Source organism: Herpailurus yagouaroundi, unplaced genomic scaffold, assembly GCF_014898765.1.
Source record: "Herpailurus yagouaroundi ecotype Mexico unplaced genomic scaffold, PumYag 28, whole genome shotgun sequence".
Classification (NCBI taxonomy): domain Eukaryota; kingdom Metazoa; phylum Chordata; class Mammalia; order Carnivora; family Felidae; genus Herpailurus; species Herpailurus yagouaroundi.
In genome coordinates, this window is record NW_024412376.1 from 73,510,574 (window position 1) to 73,532,581 (window position 22,008).

Consider the following 22,008-nt stretch of genomic DNA (forward strand, 5'->3'; position numbering starts at 1 on the left):
TAGTGGTGAAATGTTGGCTAAATATAAATACTGATTGTATAAAGCTACAACAATAACAATGTCTTATGAGATTAAAAAATAGAAAAAAAACACATACAAATATAAACAACATATATATGAGGAGGAGAGTGATTGATGTCAAAGTGTTTTTAGATCTTGGAATTGACAGGAGGTAGGGAGATTTTAACTTTAGACTGTGATAAAAACTTCTAAGATAATCTTTTAAAAATAAAACATGTAAGTTTCAAACTGGTAGAAGGTAAAACATGAAAAGAAACAAAACAATCCAAAGGAAGGCAAGAAAAGAAAAGGGGGAAAAAAAAACAAGGAAAATTCAGGATAAATTTAAAATACAAAATATGATGACAGAAATAAATTTAAATATATCAGTATTTCCAATAAATATAAATGAACTAAATGCTATAGTTAAAAGATAAAGGTAGAGTTGATTTTAAAAATAGTCACATGGATTTACTTAAAGCATAAGAATAAGGAAAGTTTAAAGATAATAAGAAAAAGATATATTAGAAAAATACTAACTAAAAGAAAGTTAGTATATTGGGGCACCTGGATGGCTCAGTTGGTTGAGTTTCTGACTCTTGATGTTGGCTTAGGTCATAATCCCAAGGTCACAGGATCTAGCCCAGCATTAGGTTCTGCACTGAGCATAGAGCCTGCTTAAGCTTCTCTCTCTCTTCTTTCCTCTGCCTCTCTCCCCTACTAGCGTGCTCTCTTTAAAATTAAAAAACTGGGGCCCTTGGGTGGCTCAGTTGGTTAAGCGTTTGACTTGGGCTCAGGTCATGATCTCACTGTTTGTGAATTCAAGCCCCACACTGGGCTTGCACTTGACAGTGCAGAGCCTGCTTGGGGTTTTCTCTCTCTCTCTCCCTCTCTCTCTGCCCCTTCCCTACCTATGCTTTCTCTCTCTCTCAAAATAAATGAATAAACTTAAAAAAAATAAAAATAAAATTTAAAAATTAAAAAAATTATAAAAATAAATAAATAAAAGAAAGTATATTAATATCAGGCAAAACAGACTTTAAGGCAAAAAGCATTAATAAAGATAAAAAAGCTACTTTACAATGATACATGGTTCAGTTCACCAGGAAGGTATAGCAATTCTAAATGTATATGCATCTAGGAGTATAGCTTTTAATATATATGAAACAAAAAGTGAAAGAACAATAGGGGCACCTGGGTGGCTCAGTCGGTTAAACGTCCAACTTCAGCTCAGGCCATGGATCTCATGGTTCTTGGGTTCGAGCCCTGCATCGGGCTCTGTGCTGACAGCTCACAGCCAGGAGCCTGCTTCGGATTCTGTATCTCGCTACCTCTCTCTCAGCCCCTCCCTTGCTACCACTCTGTCTCTCTCTCTCAAAAAAATAAACATTAAAAAAATTTTTTTAAAAGGTTGCTTAATGTTTCTAAAAAAAAAAAAAAAAGAACCATAAAGAAAAATATGCAAATACATAATCATAGTGGGAAAATTTAACACACCTCTTTTAGAAACTAATACATTAAGCAGACCAAATAAAAGTGGTAATGATATCACTGATTTGATCAACACAATTAACAAACTTGATTGAATAGATATTTATGAAACAACATATCAATGGCAGTCTATACATTACTTTCAAGCATGCCTGGAAGGAACATTTATAAGAATTTAAGGTTTACTGTGCTATGAGACAAATCTCAACAAATTTCAGAAAACAGATTAATGTTTTGCATATGACATTGTATGACTGAAAGGCAATTAAGGTAATCAATAACAAAAAGATGACTAGAAAAATATTCAAATAGATGGAAATTAAGAAATACAGTTCTAAATAATTTGCAGGTCAAAGAAAGAATCATTATGAAAATTAGAGAGTATTACAGTGGAATGATAAATACTGCATGTCAAAATATGTGGAATTCAATCAAAGTGGAACATAAAAGGAAATTAATAGCCAAAATACTTACAATAGTAATAAAGAATGAGGGAAATTTAATGAGTTAAACTAAAATAACCAAAAGTAAGGAAATGAATAGAAAAAATAAATGGTAGAAAAAGTGAAATAAAAAAAAGAACAGAAATTCATGGAATGAAACAGAAATTAATGGGAAAAACAAATATTCCATAGGAAGCTCAATAAAATAAAGTTCTTTCAAAAGACCACTGAAATTGACAAACTGCTGGTAAAAGCGATCAAGAGATAGAGAACAAACAAATAAAAGTAGGACTAAAAATCTTAGGAGGGGACATTAACAGATACTACAGAGATTTTTAAAAAGCTAACAAGTGAATAACGAAATATTATATACCAATACATTTGAAAACAATAAAATGGCAATTCATATAAAAGCATAACTTACTTAAAAGAAACCAAGGAGACTGGGGCGCCTGGGTGGCGCAGTCGGTTAAGCGTCCGACTTCAGCCAGGTCACGATCTCGCGGTCCGTGAGTTCGAGCCCCGCGTCGGGCTCTGGGCTGATGGCTCAGAGCCTGGAGCCTGTTTCCGATTCTGTGTCTCCCTCTCTCTCTGCCCCTCCCCCGTTCATGCTCTGTCTCTCTCTGTCGCAAAAATAAATAAACGTTGAAAAAGAAACCAAGGAGAAACAGAAAACCTGTATGGTCCTATAATCTTAAAGAAATGTAATCAGTAGTTGAAAAACCTTCCTACAAAGAAAACACCAGGAACATACAGTTTTACCAGTAAAATTTTATCAAACATCCAACAAGCCAATAAATTCAGTCTTATGCAAAATATCCTTAAATCTACAACAAGTAGCTAAAAACATGTAACAATAAAAATACACCATTTACAATGGCATAAAATATGTAAAGTATAATTAAAACTTATATGTGTGTATATATGAAGTAACCCATGAATAATTCTAATAATAACTATGTAAGACTTTTGGAAAGAAATTATAAAACTTACTTCATTGAAAGACATTAATGAAAATCTAAATACATGAGGAAATATTCTATGGTAGTGGCCTGGAAAGCACAATATTATTAAGATAGCAATTTTTCCCAAATTTATTTCCATCTTTATGCAATTCTAATAAAAATTGCTACAGCTGAACATGTGTTTGTGTGCCAACCTGACCAGATGATTCTAAAATTTATGTGAAAGGATGAAGTTCAAGAATAATCAAGATACTTCTAATGAAAAATAACAAGGGAGGAGTGGGGAGTATCATAACAGATGTCAATAATTAATAATAAAATCATATTAAATGATGCAAAAACTACTGGCACTAGGATAGGCAAATTGCCTTTCTAAATATAGTTCTGCAAGAGACACATGTATATATGGGAATTTGGTTTAATACACTAGCTCAATACATGACCTTGAGCTAATTGGTTATTTTTTTTAATCAATACTAGTTAAAGACTTAAATGTGAAAGACAAAAGTATGCAACTTTTAGAGGAGAATATCTAAGACAGAATATCCTTTTGACCATTGGTTGGGGAAGAATTTCTCAAACACTTATAAAAAGAGCAAATCACAAAAGACTGATATTTAATTAGTGAGAGAGATGAACTTCTGATTACTAAAATGACACCATAAAGAAAGTGAAAAGACAAGTCAGAAACTGGGAGAAAGTATTTGCAATGTATGTAACTGTCAAAGGATTTCTATTGAGAATATACAAAGAATTCCTATAAATCCTTGAGAAAAGGACCAATCTCATAGTAGAAAAAGAATGAAGAAAAGAGTTGAACAGACACTTCACACAAGAGAAAACATTAATTGCCAATGAACACATGAAATGTGTCCAAGCTCATTGGTAATCAGGAAATACAAATTCAAACCATGACCATTCACAACTTTTTGATTAGAAAAAATTTAAGTTGGATAACAGTTGTCAAGAATAGTCACTGCTACTTCCATTCACTATTGTTGGAAACTGGAAACCGTAGTTTGGCATTATACAGTAAAGTAAAAAAAATGCACATAGTGGGTGCACTATGACCCAGTGTCCACTCTTAGATATTCTAGTTTGGAGAAAATCTTGGGACCTGTGTCTAGGGAATATGAGCATGTTCACAGTGACACAGTTTGCAATAGCAAACAAAAGGAACAATCCATTACCCATCAAGAGGAGAATGGATTAAAAAACCGAAGTGTAGAGGTGCCTGGGTGGCTCAGTTGGTTAAGTGTCTGACCCCTGATTTTGGCTCAGGTCATGGTCTCATGGTTCATGGCTTCAAGCCCTGCATCAAGCTCTGCGCTGACAGCATGGGGCCTGCTTGGGATTCTCTCTCTCCCCCTCTCCTCTGCCCCTCCCTCACTTTCTCTCTCTCCCTCTCCCTCAAAATAAACTTAAAAAAAAAAAGTTAATTAAAAACTGAAGTGTATTCATACACTGGGATAGAATAAGCAAGTAAGTGAATGAATTACAGTTACATATAGGAATATGGATGAATCTTAGAAATATAAAAAAGCACGTCACAGATGAATATGTGCATAAAAATGTTTATAGCTAAACAATATATTATTACAGGATACAAATATATATGGTAAAATTACAAAGAAAAGGAAGGGAATGATAAACTAAAAATTAACAACAGTGGATTTATTGAGGGGAGAGTGAAGAAGATGAGGGGGAAGCATATGAACACAGGAAACGTCAAAGCAAGTGGTACGTTTTTTACTCAGACTATTTGATTTATGAGCATTCATCATGTTCTCGGTATACTACACCTATTTTATAATTTTGTAAAGTTTACTTTGAGAGAGAGAGAAAAAACGTGAGTGGGGGAGGGGTGGAGAGAGAGAGAGAGAGAGAGAGAGAGAGAGAGAGAGAATCCCAAGCAGGATCCACACTGTCAGTTCAGAGCCTGATGAAAGGTTTGAACCCACAAACCGTGAGATCATAACCTAAACCAAAGTCCGACGCTTAACCAACTGAATCACCCAAGTGCCCCTATTTTATAATTTTTTGATACCTATTTGACATTTAATGAAAAAATTAAAAAACGGAAAATAGAAACTCAAGCCTAGGAGTATTGCACAGGTAATAAATATCAGTTCCTGCCCTTAGGATTGGAGTCAGTGATTCCATTGAGAGAGAGAAAGAACCTTTCAGAGTAGGAAGGGGCACTTGCACTGGGACTTTTCAAGGAGGTAGGATCTGAAATAGTTGGAGAGAGAAGTGAGGAAAAGAAATCTAGTTGGGGAGTGGCATGACAAGAGACTCCAAGGAGGAGATCCTCATCTTGTATTAAGGATCCATGAGTTAGCAGTGACTAGTGAAATAATAAGACAGGCAGTTTGAACCATTAATTTCACAAACACTAGATGGCCAAGAAATTCAATTCACCTTTTCTTTCCATTTACAAAGAAAATGAAGGAGTGTATGTAATTAAAAAAAGAAAAGATTTTCGGGAATTCTATAAATGAAAGAGGAGTTTTTTCCTGTGGCTCTTTTATATCAAGACTTCCAGCCTAAAGGCCACACCTTGTTAGAACAGGAGACTGGAAGCCAAAGTTGTCCCTTCTCTCAAAGTTGTCTCTGTCTCTCTTGCCCTTGTGCCCCACCCTCTTCAGTTGCTGACTGCTGAATGTGTTTATCCAACTTGACTGCACAGGAAAGTGCAATGAGAGTGTTCCGGGTCATGAATGGGTTACCTGTTGGCCTCAGGAAGAAAGAGGAGGGGAAAAAAAAGGTCATCATCGTGGGGGTTGTTGCTCATACTCTGCAGCTACAGTTACCCACTCCATCAGCCACGGTGACATCCGATGAATTAGAAGCCCGGCCCCCATGGCTAGAAGAGTAACATCTCAGGTCAAGGTGAGCCAAACCTGCCATCTGGTCTGGCTCAAGGATCCTGTACTTCCAAGTGGTGCTTCCAGGAAGAGTTTTCTTTGTAGTTTTGCACCCGAAATAAGAGAAGAGCTGCCACATTTACTAACTCCATACGTCCCCAAATCCAGAGCTTCCATGACACTGGGGGGCATTCACAGAGCAAGAAAAAAATTATTTTACAAACTTTGAAGGGCCTTCAAAGTGACAACTAAACTCTAGGAGGCAGATATTGCCCACCCAAACTCTAGGTGACGAATCAGAAGGAGGAGGAGGTTGAGTAACTTGCCCAAAGTCCCAAGCAATGATCAGGATAGGAATTCTGGACAAGTAGGATAGGAATATAACAAGTTTTAAGGACTTGTCCTTAAAACACACCTTCTCATTAACTGGATACCAGAGTTCCAGAGAAAAACACAGCAAGAATAACTTCACTGGAAGAGAAATCTTTAAAAGAAAAAATGGAGCTGACTTGACCATTCGTGTCGTCTGTGTTTTGTTGATGAGGCAACTGAGATGCTCTGTGTGACAGACTCAGAATGGCAAACCTGCTGGATGTCCCCGGGGTGGACTAGGAGGAAAGGCCAGGCGATGGTGCCGTATGCAAATGGAAAGGGCAGGACGTATACTATGATATAAAATTGCCAGGGCTATGAAACATTACAGACTTTTGATGAGGCCAGCTGATGTGGGGATTAAAGTTATTTTTGCAACAAAATATTTCAAATTTGTATTTGTAATTCTCACAGCCAGGAGAGTTGTTTTGATGTAGATTCGGATTGAGATAGCCTACGAAAGAACACTGTGTCTTGGAGGAAAGGGATGAGGGGGCTCTGAAATTATAGAAGCAGAAAAATGAAGAGAGTAAAATGAGGAATTGCCCTTTCAGTGTCTAAGCCATCACTGGGTAGCCAAGGTAAGCACAAGCACTTTGCAGTCAGGGTTCTCAGCTTTAAATTTCAGTACTGCTGCTTGTTAGCTGAGCAGCCCGAGATAAATCATGTCTCAGTTTCCTCGTCTGTAAAAAAGGGTCATCATAGAACCAATCTCACAGAGTTTTATGAGGATCGATTGGATTATATTATGATATTAGATAACTATAATAATGTAAATATACTATATTATATATAGAACACAAGGAACATTGCCTAGCATATGCAATAAGTGCTCCATAGTGGTCAGTTATTGTTATTAATAAAATTTTCAAGAAATAAAATTTCATTTTTTAAAGGGTCACCTAATTTCTCTTCACCTTATTTGGATTTGATTTCCTTATTGACTTAATTAGCATTTATGTTCTTAAGAGAGAAAATTGCTTGGCGATGCAAAGTTTTCAGATTCTTGATATGTTGCTATTTCCCCCAGTATAAAGTCCTGTAGTAATGGGACTATTCCCTAAATAATTCTCCAGATTCACATTCATTAATGAATAAAAATATGTTAGAGAATTGAAATATTATAACCAGTTAGATATTTTCAGGAAGAAAAATGTGAGTTTTACTTGCTTTAAGAAAAGCCCTTAAAACCCAGCCAACTTGGTTTAATCAGCCTTTGCCTCCAGTACTCAGCCTTTCCTCTATCTGAGGCGGCAGGAAAGCGAGCCCTGAAGTGGCTAAGGGAAAGAACGTCTATCGGATTACACATCAGACAGAAACACCCCCAACCCCACATCTTCTTCTTCACTCTGAGATACACACAAAGCTCTTTATTTATTTTTTACTTAAAATGTCAAAGGCGCCAGGGGGTGGGCTTCTGGATTGGGGTTTGGCAGACCACACTCCCAGGCCGACATAATAAAAGTCCACCATGTGGCCATGTGATTCACACAGCGTGTGCATGTCACCAGCAGCCGATGGGTCTTGGCAGGGAGCCTCCTACTGGCCTGGGAACAAATACGACTTGAATTTTCTCGAGTGGCAAGAGACTGTTGAGGGAGAACCGCCGGGATATCCACACACTTGGATATCCACACAGTTGGAGGGCACAAAGGCAAAAATATCGCTCGATGAGGCAAATATTCACACACCAAACTAATTGAACATAGTGACAACCACGTACAGCCCCGGGGTGAGGGGCCCTGTAGGAGAGTTTACAGCAGGATTTTACCACTCCTGTGTGGTCTTAAGGTGGGGGGAAAGGTGTCCATAAAGAAAAGGTAGCACGTTTAATTTTTTGTTTACTTGTTGGCAGCTTATATGCATCCTAAGGTATATACACATGCACAGAGTCCTTAACGGGAGTCATTTTAGGAGCCAGAAAGAAAACCAAACCTGCTTCTGCTCTCTCTGTAACCTATAGAGAGCTTCCAGGCCCTCCTTTCATCAGGCTGACTTGGAAAATGAATACAGTTTTACAATTTCAGGATTCTTCACTTTCAGTGAGAGTTCTGTTCCTGGATAAAATGTTGCTCCGTCACAGAGCAAATGTGCTCAGAACATCAATCACCTGATTTGGGGATATAATTTTATTGCTTTTGAACTACTCCACTCACTTTCTTTGGTAGCTCCTCAAGCAGAAGAACTCACATTTTCTCTTTCCCCTAATGAGAAGGATGGAGATCTGAGACTTGGTGTTAGTTCTATTATTTGCTTTTAGCTAATGAAGGAATATTTGCCAGTGTAGAACAGAAAAAAAATTTTAAAATAAGTAAATCAAAGTAAGCAACTGAAACACATTAGTTTTTATACAATCTTTTCCTGGCAAAAATTAATGATCTGTTTCTTACTATTTCCTTAAGGTTTAGCTTTGATAGCTAACTTACAGGCTTAAAATATAAAATAATATGTACTGCATTTGCAAACTTCTGAATGGTAGTTAAGCATATGTTGAGTATCCATTATATATTGTACTTGATACTTCTAAAGGTTGCCAAGAAACAGAATAGACAACCCTCAAAGACAGCCTCATTGGGAAAGTAAAATAAGTATATAATTTCGCTTATGAAAAAAACTCCAAAGCAATATTCTGACCCACCAGGATGAGATTACTTACGTTTAGACAAGTTGGAGGCAAAGACATTCATATTAAAACTTGACAAAGGAAATCGGAGAATTACCTTACTTCTATAAGATTACAGTGAGGAAGATAGCTAGTAATATGGCCCACATTTGAAGATAAAGTCAGAAATTCAGTGGTTGTCCAAGTTCAAATGGCAACTCACTGGGATTATCTGCAGGTGTTAGACACAGGCTTTTATTTATTTATTTTTTTTAATTTTTTTTTCAACGTTTTATTATTTATTTTTGGGACAGAGAGAGACAGAGCATGAACGGGGGAGGGGCAGAGAGAGAGGAAGACACAGAATCGGAAACAGGCTCCAGGCTCTGAGCTATCAGCCCAGAGCCTGACGCGGGGCTCGAACTCACGGACCGCGAGATCGTGACCTGGCTGAAGTCGGACGCTTAACCGACTGCGCCACCCAGACGCCCCTAGACACAGGCTTTTAAACATACAATCCACTGTGGTTTTATGTGAGACTACTCTGTGTCCCTGGATTTTGTGGGAAAGAAACCAATAAACACACTGAAAAACAGAATGCATTACTTTGGTAGAATATTGATTCTGTGACAGAAATGTACACTCCAGGCTGTTCAAAGAAGTAACTCTTGGGTTGACTGTCAAATTTTAAAGCACTGAAATAACAACGGCTGTGTTTTTCCTGGGGAAAAAGTATCCTAATTTTGACCTTACTCAAGCTGTAATATAATTCCAGAGGGACCAATGAAGGGGAAGGAAAGAACTGATGAGGTCTAAGTGGTGATTGCATTTATAGATTAATCCTGACAGGGAGCAAATACATCTCTTCCCAGGAGGCCCCAGTATAGTCAACTAAGAAGTGGGGCCATTATTTATGAACACAGTAGATTTTTCCCATTATAATAAACATTTTAATTACTTTAAGTGAAACATTCTTTTTAGTGGTAGTAGGCTTAAAAATTAAGTATGTTGTCATTTTCTTGTCGTTTCAGCTATGTATGCAATCCTCTCTTATTCTTTACATTGTTTCACATAGCAATTTGTCTTGCCCGAAAATCAGAATGGGAAAATGGTATACATTTATAAAAAAGCATTTCACTTACCAAAACCCCACATGGGGAAAGAATGGGACAAATGAGAGGTCGGCAACATGGCCCCAGAGCAATTTCATTTCCATCCGTTTTATATAGTGGCTTTCCATGCATAATTTCATTTGAAGCTAATAAGTTTGGAAAACACTTACCCAAATGAATCAATGAAGGTAGGTAGGAGTAGAATAATGATACAATTTTTATTTTCCAATAAAATGACAAATTTCCATTCTAGGAAGATACTACCACATATCACAAAACACACCGACCACATAAATCAACATTAAAAGTTGTTACAAAAGGGTATTCATGAAACTCTTGTGTTGTGGGAGCAAAATAACTAATTTGTAACATGAAAGCAAATAATCCACCAAATAATAATCTTTCAAATAATGGAGGGGGGGGCTTCCATTTTCTCACTAATAATACTAAGTTGCAATAAATGATATTAAGGAATTAGTGTTAATTTTTAAGGTGAGATAATAGTACTGTGCTTTTCAAAAAGGAGTTCATTTAAGAAAGGAAAAAAAAGAAAAGAAAAAGTTCATATATTTTAGGGAAACACTCTGAAATATTTATACATGAAATTGCATGCAGTTTGAAATTTGGTTCAAAAATCATCTGGGACATGGAGGCGGGGAGAAAGTGAGGGTATAAATTAGGCAAGGTTGGCTACAGATTGTTAGACGTTGAGACTGAATAAAATATATCAGATTTCTTATATTGCCCCCTCTAATTTTGTACGTTTGAAATTGTGTATAATGAAAAATTTTTAAAGATTCTGTTTCAAAGACTGTAAGCAAAAAAGAAATGATAAACTCTGAGAAGCGGTAAAAGACTATTTTGAAATTATTTTAAATCTGCCTAGTACGAAGTTTGGATAGCCAACAAAACTGTGCTTTGCCCTCGTGAATGTGAGCCCTAGTCTCTAAAGTGAAGCCACTGCTTCATCTGATTCTGTAATTAAGTCCAGACTATGACTATGTGTATTTGAAGTGTCTGCTTAATGAGTTACCAACAACACATAATTTTAATTACGGCCCATTCCACCTCCATCCTCATCATATAATCTGGGCTTTTTTGCTGCACTTCCCTTTTAACAGTACGTGCTTAGAAAGCACAAGGCAATTTGAATATTATCCTAACAAAGATATAAACAAAAAGTTAAATGTGTGCAAAAATAATCATACCAATATTTCAAAGCCATTAGCATGGGTAAATGAGCACTGTCTACAAAAACAAGAGAAGCACGCCCCCTATTAACACTGTCTTGGGAAATCACAGGCTAGGACTGAATGAGTAGAGAAGCCAAGCCTGCTTTTAACAAAACTATGTAACACACTTCTATTATTCTACTTTCTACAGAATTCAAAAGTTAAACAACTCAAAACAAAAATTGCAAACTGGAAAGAAAATCTCCAACTTCATGTCTGTTTAACCTTTTTAAAAAATATGAAAAAGTAATCTGATGATTTGAATGCTTAGAGTTTTTAAACCAAGTTAACTAACAGTTTTAATCTACAGTTTGCTGTCACAGACACTGCCAAAAGGCAGGATGGAGAAGGAAATTATCACAGGTTGAATATTTTCTATCTTAGGTCCTATGCAAGATACTTAAGACACAAAACCTTATGAATATAGGCTTTATTATCCCCACTTTAGGGATGAGAAAGTTGAGGCCATGGAGGTTAAAGTAACTTGCCCATGGTCATATACTTCATAAAAAGCATATTCAGGCTTTCCAGAAGATTTTGACCTGATGGGTGTTTTTTTAAAACTATTTGCCTTCCAGCTTACTGATACCGTCCTGAATATTTCAAAATGTATGGAAAGATAGGATGAATGGAAGTCCTTTTAAACACTCGTAGGCTCCCAATAATTTTATGAATACATAAGTATGTATCACGTATGTACTCTTCCACTTTACTGATGAATCAGTTTCTACTCAGCCTGGTCCAAAGAAAGTTAATCGAATGCCATAATTTCCTCCAAACATACGAGAAAGAGACAACCGAGAAGTCAGAGACTAATTCAACTGGTCACCACTACTATTTTCACATTGGAAAGACAATTGCTTACAACTGAATTCTCCCTAGACTTCAGGCCAAAACATGCTCTCCTGTCACACTCTATCTTCTGCAAGTGCAGGGGAGTTTTGTCTCATAGCAGATAATTAAAGACATGGCAGTGCCACTTGCTAGGATTTCTCTCTCTTTTACATCTTATAAAAGAAGAAACTTTAGTTTAAAGATTAGATTTTTTTTCCCCTTTTTCTAAAGCTGGGTATACCAACTGGCATCGGCTGTATTAAAATCAGGAGAAACCTCAATCAAAAAGCCCCTCTCGGAAGGCAGGCTTTCTTGTTAATATGCACCAACATGAAAGGCTTTCTTTTCATCCTATACAACTACAGTGTGTGTAAATTGCAGGGGGCTCATTGGCATAAATCTCGGCTGCGACCTCTGAGGTAAACTGGATTTACATTACTTTCTGACAAGAATTAAATGAAGGCCTTGTGGATATATGAACAGCCTTCTAGGCTGCAACAGATGGGCATGAATGTGCTCCCTAGGAAAACTATCAGTGACATCTGTGTCCTCCAAATTCTGGTGGTCTCAGCCAATTAACAGGGGGGGAAGAAAAGGTGGGGGTTGGGAGGCCACTGCACAGCCCCCAGCCAAAACCGAGGCAGAAGTGTTTGTGTTTGGAGATGGGATCAGGCTGGCCCTGGCCCGGCAGCAGTGAGGTTAGCACTTTATTGTTATCATTCAAATGGAGAATGTGGCTTACAAGCTATTTGTATACCACAGTGAGGATAATATGATTTTTCTCATTTGACCAGAGGAGATGGCCCTCTCTTGCAGCTGATATCATATTTCAGCGCAATCTCTTTGAAATGGGTGTTTACTTTTGTCTCCTCGGAGGCAGGCTGGTGGTGTTGCTGCCTGCCAGTTTCTGTGGTGCATTCACGTGTTACAGAGCAGGTGAACTCTTAAGACAAAACAGAGATCTTTCTCCAAAACATTCTTGCTCAAAAAGTACTTCTTTCCTCCTCCAAAGTGGCACTTACTGATTTCACAAGGAAGTTAAAATAAGGTTTCCTGGTTAAAACGAAGTCAAGACAAATCACATCAGAGGTCTATAATGAAGGGGTGGAAGGTTCCTTGAAAAGACAGCACAATGAACCATGAACCCACTGTCTGAATTTATCAGATTTTGGCATGTCAGCACCCCTGCGTCGGACACAGGGGCAGAAGGAAACCTGGATCAGCCCCCTTCGCATTATTGTTTCCCACTCTCTCTTTCCATTTTCTTGGACTCTGTGGAACAAGGGCCCAGGACTGGGGAGCTGAAGGATGGGAAGAAGAAGAAAGCTAACATTTACTTGTTCAGTACCAGGAGATATTCCAGATCCTACGTCTTCTAGGACCTACCATTAACAACATAAGCTTTGCATCCAAGTACTCAAGTCTGGGTCTACCACTTACTGAATATGAGATAATGGCCAACTTACATAACTTCTCTGCACCTCAGTTTCTTTCTGTAAAATCGAGTTAATAATAGTATCCACCTCTTGATAAGGATGAAATAACTAACACGTGGAAAATGCTTCTGACATTTTGTTTTGAGGGCTGTTTTTAATCCTGACTTTATGGACAGGAGTATTAAGGGCCTAAAGATAGAGTCCCAAACCTTTAAGTGAGTTTTTCAGAATGAAAGACATGATGTTCTACTGGTCTTTGGAAATTCAGAAAACTGACTTTTTAAAAGAAACAATTTTTATTGCCTTTTGGAACCTAAGGCCATGCTTTTAAATTACATATTTCTTTTAATGTGTAAGATTTTAAAATGATGCTTCGCTAAAATGAACTAATTATCAAAACCATCTGGATATCTCTAAATTATAAAATAGCCTGACCAAAGGCTAATAAAATAATACATTGAGACAAAAAAAAAAAGAAAAAAGAAATGAAGCCATTTGTTTTAACCCCCTTTTTCCAGTTGCAGAAGTGGGAGTGGCTTGCTGTGTCCTAAATTGAAGTTATTATAGGTGAAGCATTAGAAGACAATGGTTAATCGTGATAGTTTAGATGTAAACTATTTACTTCTTTGTCCTAGGTGTTGTTTAAAACACAATAATTCCGCATAACATTTGTTTAGAACAACAACAACAACAGCAAAAGGAAGGTGAAAAGGCTAAGTAGACCTCTAAATAAGAGAACCTAGTATGGAAGCTGTAAATGCTCATCTTGCTCGGCTTTTCAAGTATATTTTCACATATGGATTCATCATCTCTTATTTTCTGCTCTCGGTGGCAGTCTAATGATCCAATTTTAGGAATTTTGGCAAGCTGAGCCTCAGTACAATGTAATACTGCTTCTAGAGGAAGCCAAATTATTGGTCCTCAAAGAAGTCACTTGCTCTTTCTCTATTACTCTTACACAGGCTTTTGGAACTCAAGTAGTCAATGGTGAGAATGAAAACAATTGCAGGCATAATTTTTACACAAATTGCGGGGTTTTTGCTTTACTAGGTTATAATATCAAATATAACTTTGTCTTATCCTGTTGGTACTGATATCTTTATGTTGAGTGATAAACAGCAGAGGGGCCTTTGTCTGCATGGGGATTCAGAAGAGAATCGACACTAAACAAAAGCACCTGTTGTTTCATTCTTGTAATGGCCTTAGAAGTGACCAGTTGGCTGCATTTTCCCCACACTCCTCCTTAGGCTTTTCCCAACACTACCATCTCACACATCATTACTGGACGTAAAAGGAGAATAATTGAGGAGAAGATCAATAAATTTAAAAGCTCTTTAAGGAAAGACATAATGAATTTGGTACAGCACATATTTTTAGATCAAAGATGCCTTTGAAGTGACAAAACCCTAATCCATAAACTACTGAAGCACTTCCTTTCTCTCCCAAACTGCTTGTTGTCAAATAAAATGGAAGTTAAGGAAATTATCTTTATCTGAAAATGGCCAAAAGAAGCCATCACCTAATGACAGCCTTGTCACAAGCGACAATTGGGGAAATTGTCAGGAAGGCAAGGCCTAACAAGCAGAGGAGTGGGCTTGCTGTTTGCACTAATCTGGCCATGCAGCCCTCACACACAATCCCAGTCAGCTTGCTGTGTGAAACAGCTAAGGCTTTGTCAGAGGTAGCAGGGCCTGGAAAGAGTACTCTTTCATGAATATGTATTACCATTCCTCCTCAGTGTCTACAGAGACAAACCCTTCAAAAACTGAGGTATAAAATACACACACACACACATACACACACACACCACTGACCAACAAAATGCAGAGAACCTAAACTACTCGGTTGAGCATAGTGAAAATGCTAGTAACTAATGAAAGATCACACAAGCACCCGGTTCCATGTGCTTCCTGGGATCTTTATTTCCCAGCAATTAAGAAGAAATTCTTTAAGGGCTTTTTAATCTTTGGGAACCATGTGTGTGGAGTCCAAGATGCTATACACAGTTACATGGATTGCCAGTCACACACCTCATATAATGAATTCACCTTCCCAATGTCAGATGTGTTCTAAAACTCTAATACGTGAAAATGACCTTAATTTAATTAAGTACATATGTAGCTTTAAGAGATGAATCAAATCTCATACTGGCTTCCTAGTAGTAAAAGAACTAGATGGAAAATTATGATAGAGACACAGTATTTTTCATTATTGAACAGAAGGACATGATGTAGAAAAAAAAAGGAAAAATTACAAATAAAAATTTTAAGGTGAAGTGGGGGGAAACCTTGTGAAGCCTTTTGTAGACTTAAAATAGTGTTTAAAAATAGTGTTGAAAACAGTGTTTAAAAAATCCATATGATGCATGTATCCTTTTCTACTAATATGAATTATTTCACATCCATCTGTGGGCACAGATCTATCAAGATATTTTTGAATGACTTTGCTTTCCCCACTGACTTTAAAATTTAATTTAGTTTAAATATAAATATACATGTGTATATATATTTAAATTCACTTTTTACAGACGCAGATACATAGGGCAGAAACGTATTAGGGTTGTTTCTTTTCTACTTTTTCTTCTGACATGATAAAGTTTGGTTTCCCACTGTGCAAGAGACAAAGCTCAGTTTTGAGGGGTTTCGATATTACGCAATGTTTGCCATAGACATTTACATTTCATTAGCATATTCCACTCTACATGAAATCCAGCTTTGAATGCTCCCAGCCGCGAAAGCTAATCCTCTTTAAAGAGCTACAGGCTATATTACATGTGGCCACAGCAGCGGCCATGCCATCGCTGCATCACTTTGAAGAAGATGAACAGAGTTCTCTTGTACGTCTGTCTTGTACCCAGCCTCATAAACCACTGCTTTCTGTGCTGTGAAATCCTTCTGTTTTCATCAAGGACAATTATGAAGAGGCTGAAATCCAAGTTACCACTCTGAAAGCTGGACTGCACTTGAAGTGGAGATATTATGCTGATTTCACTTTTTCCTAAGTGTCTATCCACAATCTTTTCAACTAAGATTAAAATGAACTATATCCACGTATTTTGGGTCCTTTGATTAGGATCAAATGCTAACCACATCTTCTGTCTAGGGAATCTGATCCTGGATAATCAGGGGAAAGAGACCTGGTGATGTCACAGGTTTTTTTCCTTTACCTTATTTTTACAGAAAAACATTCAGATGTTGCAGGATAACATTTAGATGCAGTAATTTGTAGGTAGCTCTTACAGACAAAGATGATTCAGCTGATGATACCCAACTAAAGAGCAGACAGATAATCCAGTACCCAATTTCAATAAAATATAATAAACAATAAAAATTGTACAACATTGCAGAAAATGCATGTAATTTTTTATTTAAAACAAAGGAAAACAAGTCCATTATTCTATTGATGATATTCCCTTACTAACGCTAGGATTTTTTTTAAAGGAAAACACTATGCTATAAATGAAACTGATTTTGTTTTCCTTATTTTATGATAATTAGTTATAAAAATATAATTGGTTTATAAATTGTAATTTTAAAAATAATGTTTTGTAAAAATTGCCATTGAAGATGTTTACTATGCTGCTTAGAGTTATTTTTACTTAAAGTCCCACATAATAAATTCTTCTATGGTTAAAGCAGGAGACATTCTGATTTTCATACAAAATGGACACATTTCTTTTTATTAGATTGTTAGGATCTAAACCTTATCTTATTGTTCCTTTTTGCCTTTACTCCCAGGAAACTCAGAGCCAGATTTTGTAATTAGTTCATGGGTGTCCTTTACTTAGATAATCTTATACAATTCATCAACCCAGATCCTTCATTTTTTGGTCCACATTATTTACCCTAAGTTTAATAGTTCTAGACATATCTATGTGTCTCATTATAGGTAATTTCAAATAATTTTGAATATGTGTACAAGTTAAAATACATTTCACAATAGTATTATTTATTTGTTTTGGCCATTTTCTTTATAAGCATATGCTAGAAAGGCTTTATGGCAAATGGAAAGAACTCAGGGTTTGGAGTTAAGTAGGCCTGGATTTGTCATATACCTACTATGTGGCAGGTATTATCTGCCAGTTATTCTGAGGTGACTAAGCTATGAGACAGGTGACCGATTATTTATCTTGCTGTGAGCCACTTGGGCACTTTCAGACACTAAAAAGAAACTTTGCTATGAGTTGTCATGCTGTATTCTCTTCAATCCTGGCACCAAAGTCTCATTTATAATTAGTATCATTCTCTACTTAATTTTATATCCCAATCATTTCCAAAGTAAAACATACTCTGAAAGATTTTATTTCCATCATCTAGACCTTAGCAAATGTCCTTCCTAGGTAGTGTGTCTCCTCCATGTTTGTAGCACTTTAAAAGTTACTAAAGCATCTCTGTCATGTGATTCTTATTCCTTCTTCTACCTCCTCCTGATTGTTTATTATCACCTTCTTCCCACACTTCTAATTTATTTATTTTTTTTTTTTAAATTTTTTTTTTCAACGTTTATTTATTTTTGGGACAGAGAGAGACAGAGCATGAACGGGGGAGGGGCAGAGAGAGAGGGAGACACAGAATCGGAAACAGGCTCCAGGCTCTGAGCCATTAGCCCAGAGCCCGACGCGGGGCTCGAACTCACGGACCGCGAGATCGTGACCTGGCTGAAGTCCGACGCTTAACCGACTGCGCCACCCAGGCGCCCCCCACACTTCTAATTTAAACAAGGTAGGGAAATAAATACAGGGTTAGGTACATTTAAAGTTGTTTATGATATTTTACTCAAAACAACTGTCTCCTCTGCCCTAGCCCCCCTAAGTATAATTATGCTTAAGAATAAAAATTAATTGGGGCGTGAGTTGGAGCCCCGCGTCGGGCTCTGGGCTGATGGCTCGGAGCCTGGACCCTGTTTCTGATTCTGTGTCTCCCTCTCTCTCTGCCCCTCCCCCGTTCATGCTCTGTCTCTCTCTGTCCCAAAAAAAATAAATAAACGTTAAAAAAAAAATTTAAAAGAATAAAAATTAATATAAAATAGTTCATTAATTGGGGCGCCTGGGTGGCGCAGTCGGTTAAGCGTCCGACTTCAGCCAGGTCACGATCTCGCGGTCAGTGAGTTCGAGCCCCACGTAGGGCTCTGGGCTGATGGCTCAGAGCCTGGAGCCTGTTTCCGATTCTGTGTCTTCCTCTCTCTCTGCCCCTCCCCTGTTCATGCTCTGTCTCTCTCTGTCCCAAAAATAAATAAACGTTGAAAAAAAAAATTAAAAAAAAATAGTTCATTAATCAAAATGATTTTATAAATGCACCCTTCATCTCTTATCCAAAATAAATATATATTTAAGTGTGCATTACTGTTGAACATTTATAAAGATGAATAATGTAGTAGGATCAAAAGAAACTTCACAAACCCTCAAAAGGAAAAACTCTTTGACAATGCATAACAGTTCTAATTATTAACAACAACAAAAAAGAATTGTAATCGGCCTGCTTGGAAATTCCAATAGCACTTACAAGTCATCTTACTGTGTTTTTCCAAAACATTTCCAGACATAAGGATGCAACCAAAATTATACCTGGAAAAAATTCATAGCTTGATAACTTTTTATAATAAAAATGAAGAAGTATAAACTGCTTTCATATTGAGGAAATGGAAAGGGGGTAACAGACTAAGTCATAGGGAAGTAGGAGGAGTGAATAAACATAAAACATTTAAAAACAGTGATTTATGAAATAGCAGATACATCAAAATGGTAGCTATTTGAAAATACCAATTAATTGGCTTTCAGAAAAATGCAATGGAAAAAAAGAAGAGAGAATCATTTCAGAATGGGAAAACTGGTATAAACACCATTATGATTAAGATTTTAGAAGTATAAGAGACTATCATGTACAAATCCATCTAAAAAATGTAAATATTTGGGGTGCCTGCGTGGCTCAGTCGAGTAAGCATCTGACTTCAGCTCAGGTCATGATCTCACAGTTCATGAGTTCGAGCCCCACACAGGGCTCTGTGCTGATCGCTTGGAGCCTGGAGCCTGCTTCAGATTCTGTCACTGTCTCTCTGCCCCTCCCCTGTTTACGCTCGCTCACGCTCTCTCTCTCGAATACAAAATAAAAATTTTTTAAAAATGTGAATATTTGCTTATAGTATATATTTTCTAGGACAATTCTGATACACCATTAAAAGTGAAGAAAAAGGAGTGCTGGGTGGCTTTGTCGGTTAAGTATCGGACTTCGGCTCAGCTCATGATCTCAGGTCTCAGTTCAAGCCTCACATTGGGCTCTGTGCTGACAGTTTGGAGCCTGGAGCCCGCTTTGAATTCTGTGTCTCCCTCTCTCTGCCCCTCCCCGACTCACATGCGTGCACTCTCTCTCTCTCTCAAAAATAAACATTAATTTTTTTTTTAAGTGAAGAAAAATCTAAGATATAATTAATACTAAGAATGGGTAAAAAAACATCTATTATTTAAGAAAAGTGCCAGTTTCAGTTTATGTCATAGTCAATTTTGATTAATTCTTTTAGAAATATGTATATTATATCTAGGAAATTTATATTATTACAGAGGGTAGAAAAATATGAAAGACATTCTCAGTTCATTTTATAAGACTGACATAACACTATAACTAATACCTGACCAAGACAATGAAGAAAAAATAACTAGAGTAGACATGGTTTTTTCCCACCGATATCTCCAAAATATAAATTGCCAAGTATAAAATTAATAAGAAGTGGATTCAGGCTATTAGTGGAAAGAAAATTTTACTGAGGTAATAGACAAACAGCAAAGAACCAAATAATATTTTAATGGTATGATTCTCTCCAAAATCATCTACACCTTTAATAAACTTAATTAAAAAATACCAACAGGATAAATTTAGACCTGGTAAATATTTAACAACCACTTCTCTAGGAGGGAAAAAAAAGTACTGGTTCGTAGCATTTGCCAACTTCTGTGGTGTAAATATTCCTACCATGGGTGATTTCAAGGTATCACTGTGGGATCACCAAAAATAGCGTTGGGAAGAGACGTGCAGTATCACACCATTATGTAATGTGTCCATGATGCAAATGTAGTAGACATAGGAAATCTCAACATCATAGATAGTCAAATGCTACAAAATAAGTAAGAAATAAGATCTGTGTTTGTCTTTAAGTAACTTATTAGCTTTAAGTTATATATTTAATTTTTAGTGATGGTTGTGTTTGACAAATGGCTCACAAAATTCCTGAAAATTTAATAATTGGTTCTCATAAGGCCCAGTAGGAGACAACTCCAGGAGACTACTGAGAGAGTCATGAAGAGTTTCTAATAGAAGAGGGAAAAAAATCTAGAAAAAAGTAGAGCTTGAAGAAGATTACCAGGATGGCAGAGAGTTTTTGCTTCTTTTCAAGTTTTATAAATTCCATTCCAAATATTTTAAATGATCCCAATCCTATCTTAGCTGTCATTATTTCACTAGCAATACAGCTGGCATAAGGAAACACAGGTGGCTGCTTTTTCCTCATAAAATTATATTCACTATTGTCAAGAAGGCAGAAAATAACAGAAGTTGGCAAGGATGTGGAGTTTGTATGCTGTGTTAGTGGAAATATAAAATGTATAGCCACTTTGGAAAAACAGTGTGACAGTTTCTTAGAAAGTTAATCAGCTATTTACCATAAAACCCCCAAAATTCCACTCCTAGGTATTTATCCAAAAGACATGAAAACACATGTCCACCCAAAGACTTGCCCACAAATGTTCACAGCAGCATCATTCATAATAGCCCCAAAGTAGAAACAACCCAATGTCCATCAGCTGGTGAATGGATAAAGAAAATGTAATATCTATTAAATTAAATATTTGGCAATAACAAGGAACTTGCTACAACATGGATGAATCTCAAAAAGATGCTAGGTGAAAGAAGCCAGACACAAAAGACCAAGTATTTTGTGATTTAATTTCTTAGAAATTTTAAGAAAAGGAAAATCCAAAGAGATAGAAAGTAGATTTAATAGGGTGGGAATAAGGGTTGGGATGAGAAGAATAGTTAAATGTAAATGAGCATAAGGGACAGTATTTGGGTGATTAAAATGTGCTAACACTGGATTCTGATATTTGCACAACTTGGTAAATTTATTTTTAAAAATTCAATTGTACACTTAAAATTAGTATGTTTTATTAGTATATAAATTATATCTCAATAAAGACGTAATAAATTTAGCTAAATTTCATTCATTTATTTTTGGTTATCCCTATTTACAATGGATACTCACTCAGGGAGAATAAGTAACTTGCTTGCAGTTAAAGCTTTTTATTTTTTTACACATTCGAATTTATACCTCTAAATATAGTTTCTGTCTGCCTGTCCTCCCCTGACTCAATATTGAAAGACATCTATCTGAATCTCATCTTACTCTCTGTGTCAGTGAATCTACTTTAATTAACCTACTTTCATCTACTCTAATTCCTTTACTATCCTTACTGTATGTGGCTGTTCATTTGATTATTTTTCTGCTGGGGAAACTATACCTAAAAGGAACAAGTGAAAGCCTAGACTTTTGATTCATTCACCTATTTACTCAGTCTTTCATTTAGATTGTAAGCAAATATTTATTGAGCACCTACTATGTGTCTGAAACTATTCTAGGCATTAGGGATACAGCAGTAAACAAAATAAACC

At 36.6% G+C, this 22,008-nt stretch overlaps 1 protein-coding gene across 5 annotated transcripts in view; it reads right to left on the reverse strand.

The window, feature by feature from the left end:
• Nucleotides 1–22,008, reverse strand: part of ALPK1 (alpha kinase 1) — a 133,904-nt gene that overhangs the window by 74,020 nt on the left and 37,876 nt on the right. The gene's annotated exons all lie outside the window — the stretch shown is intronic.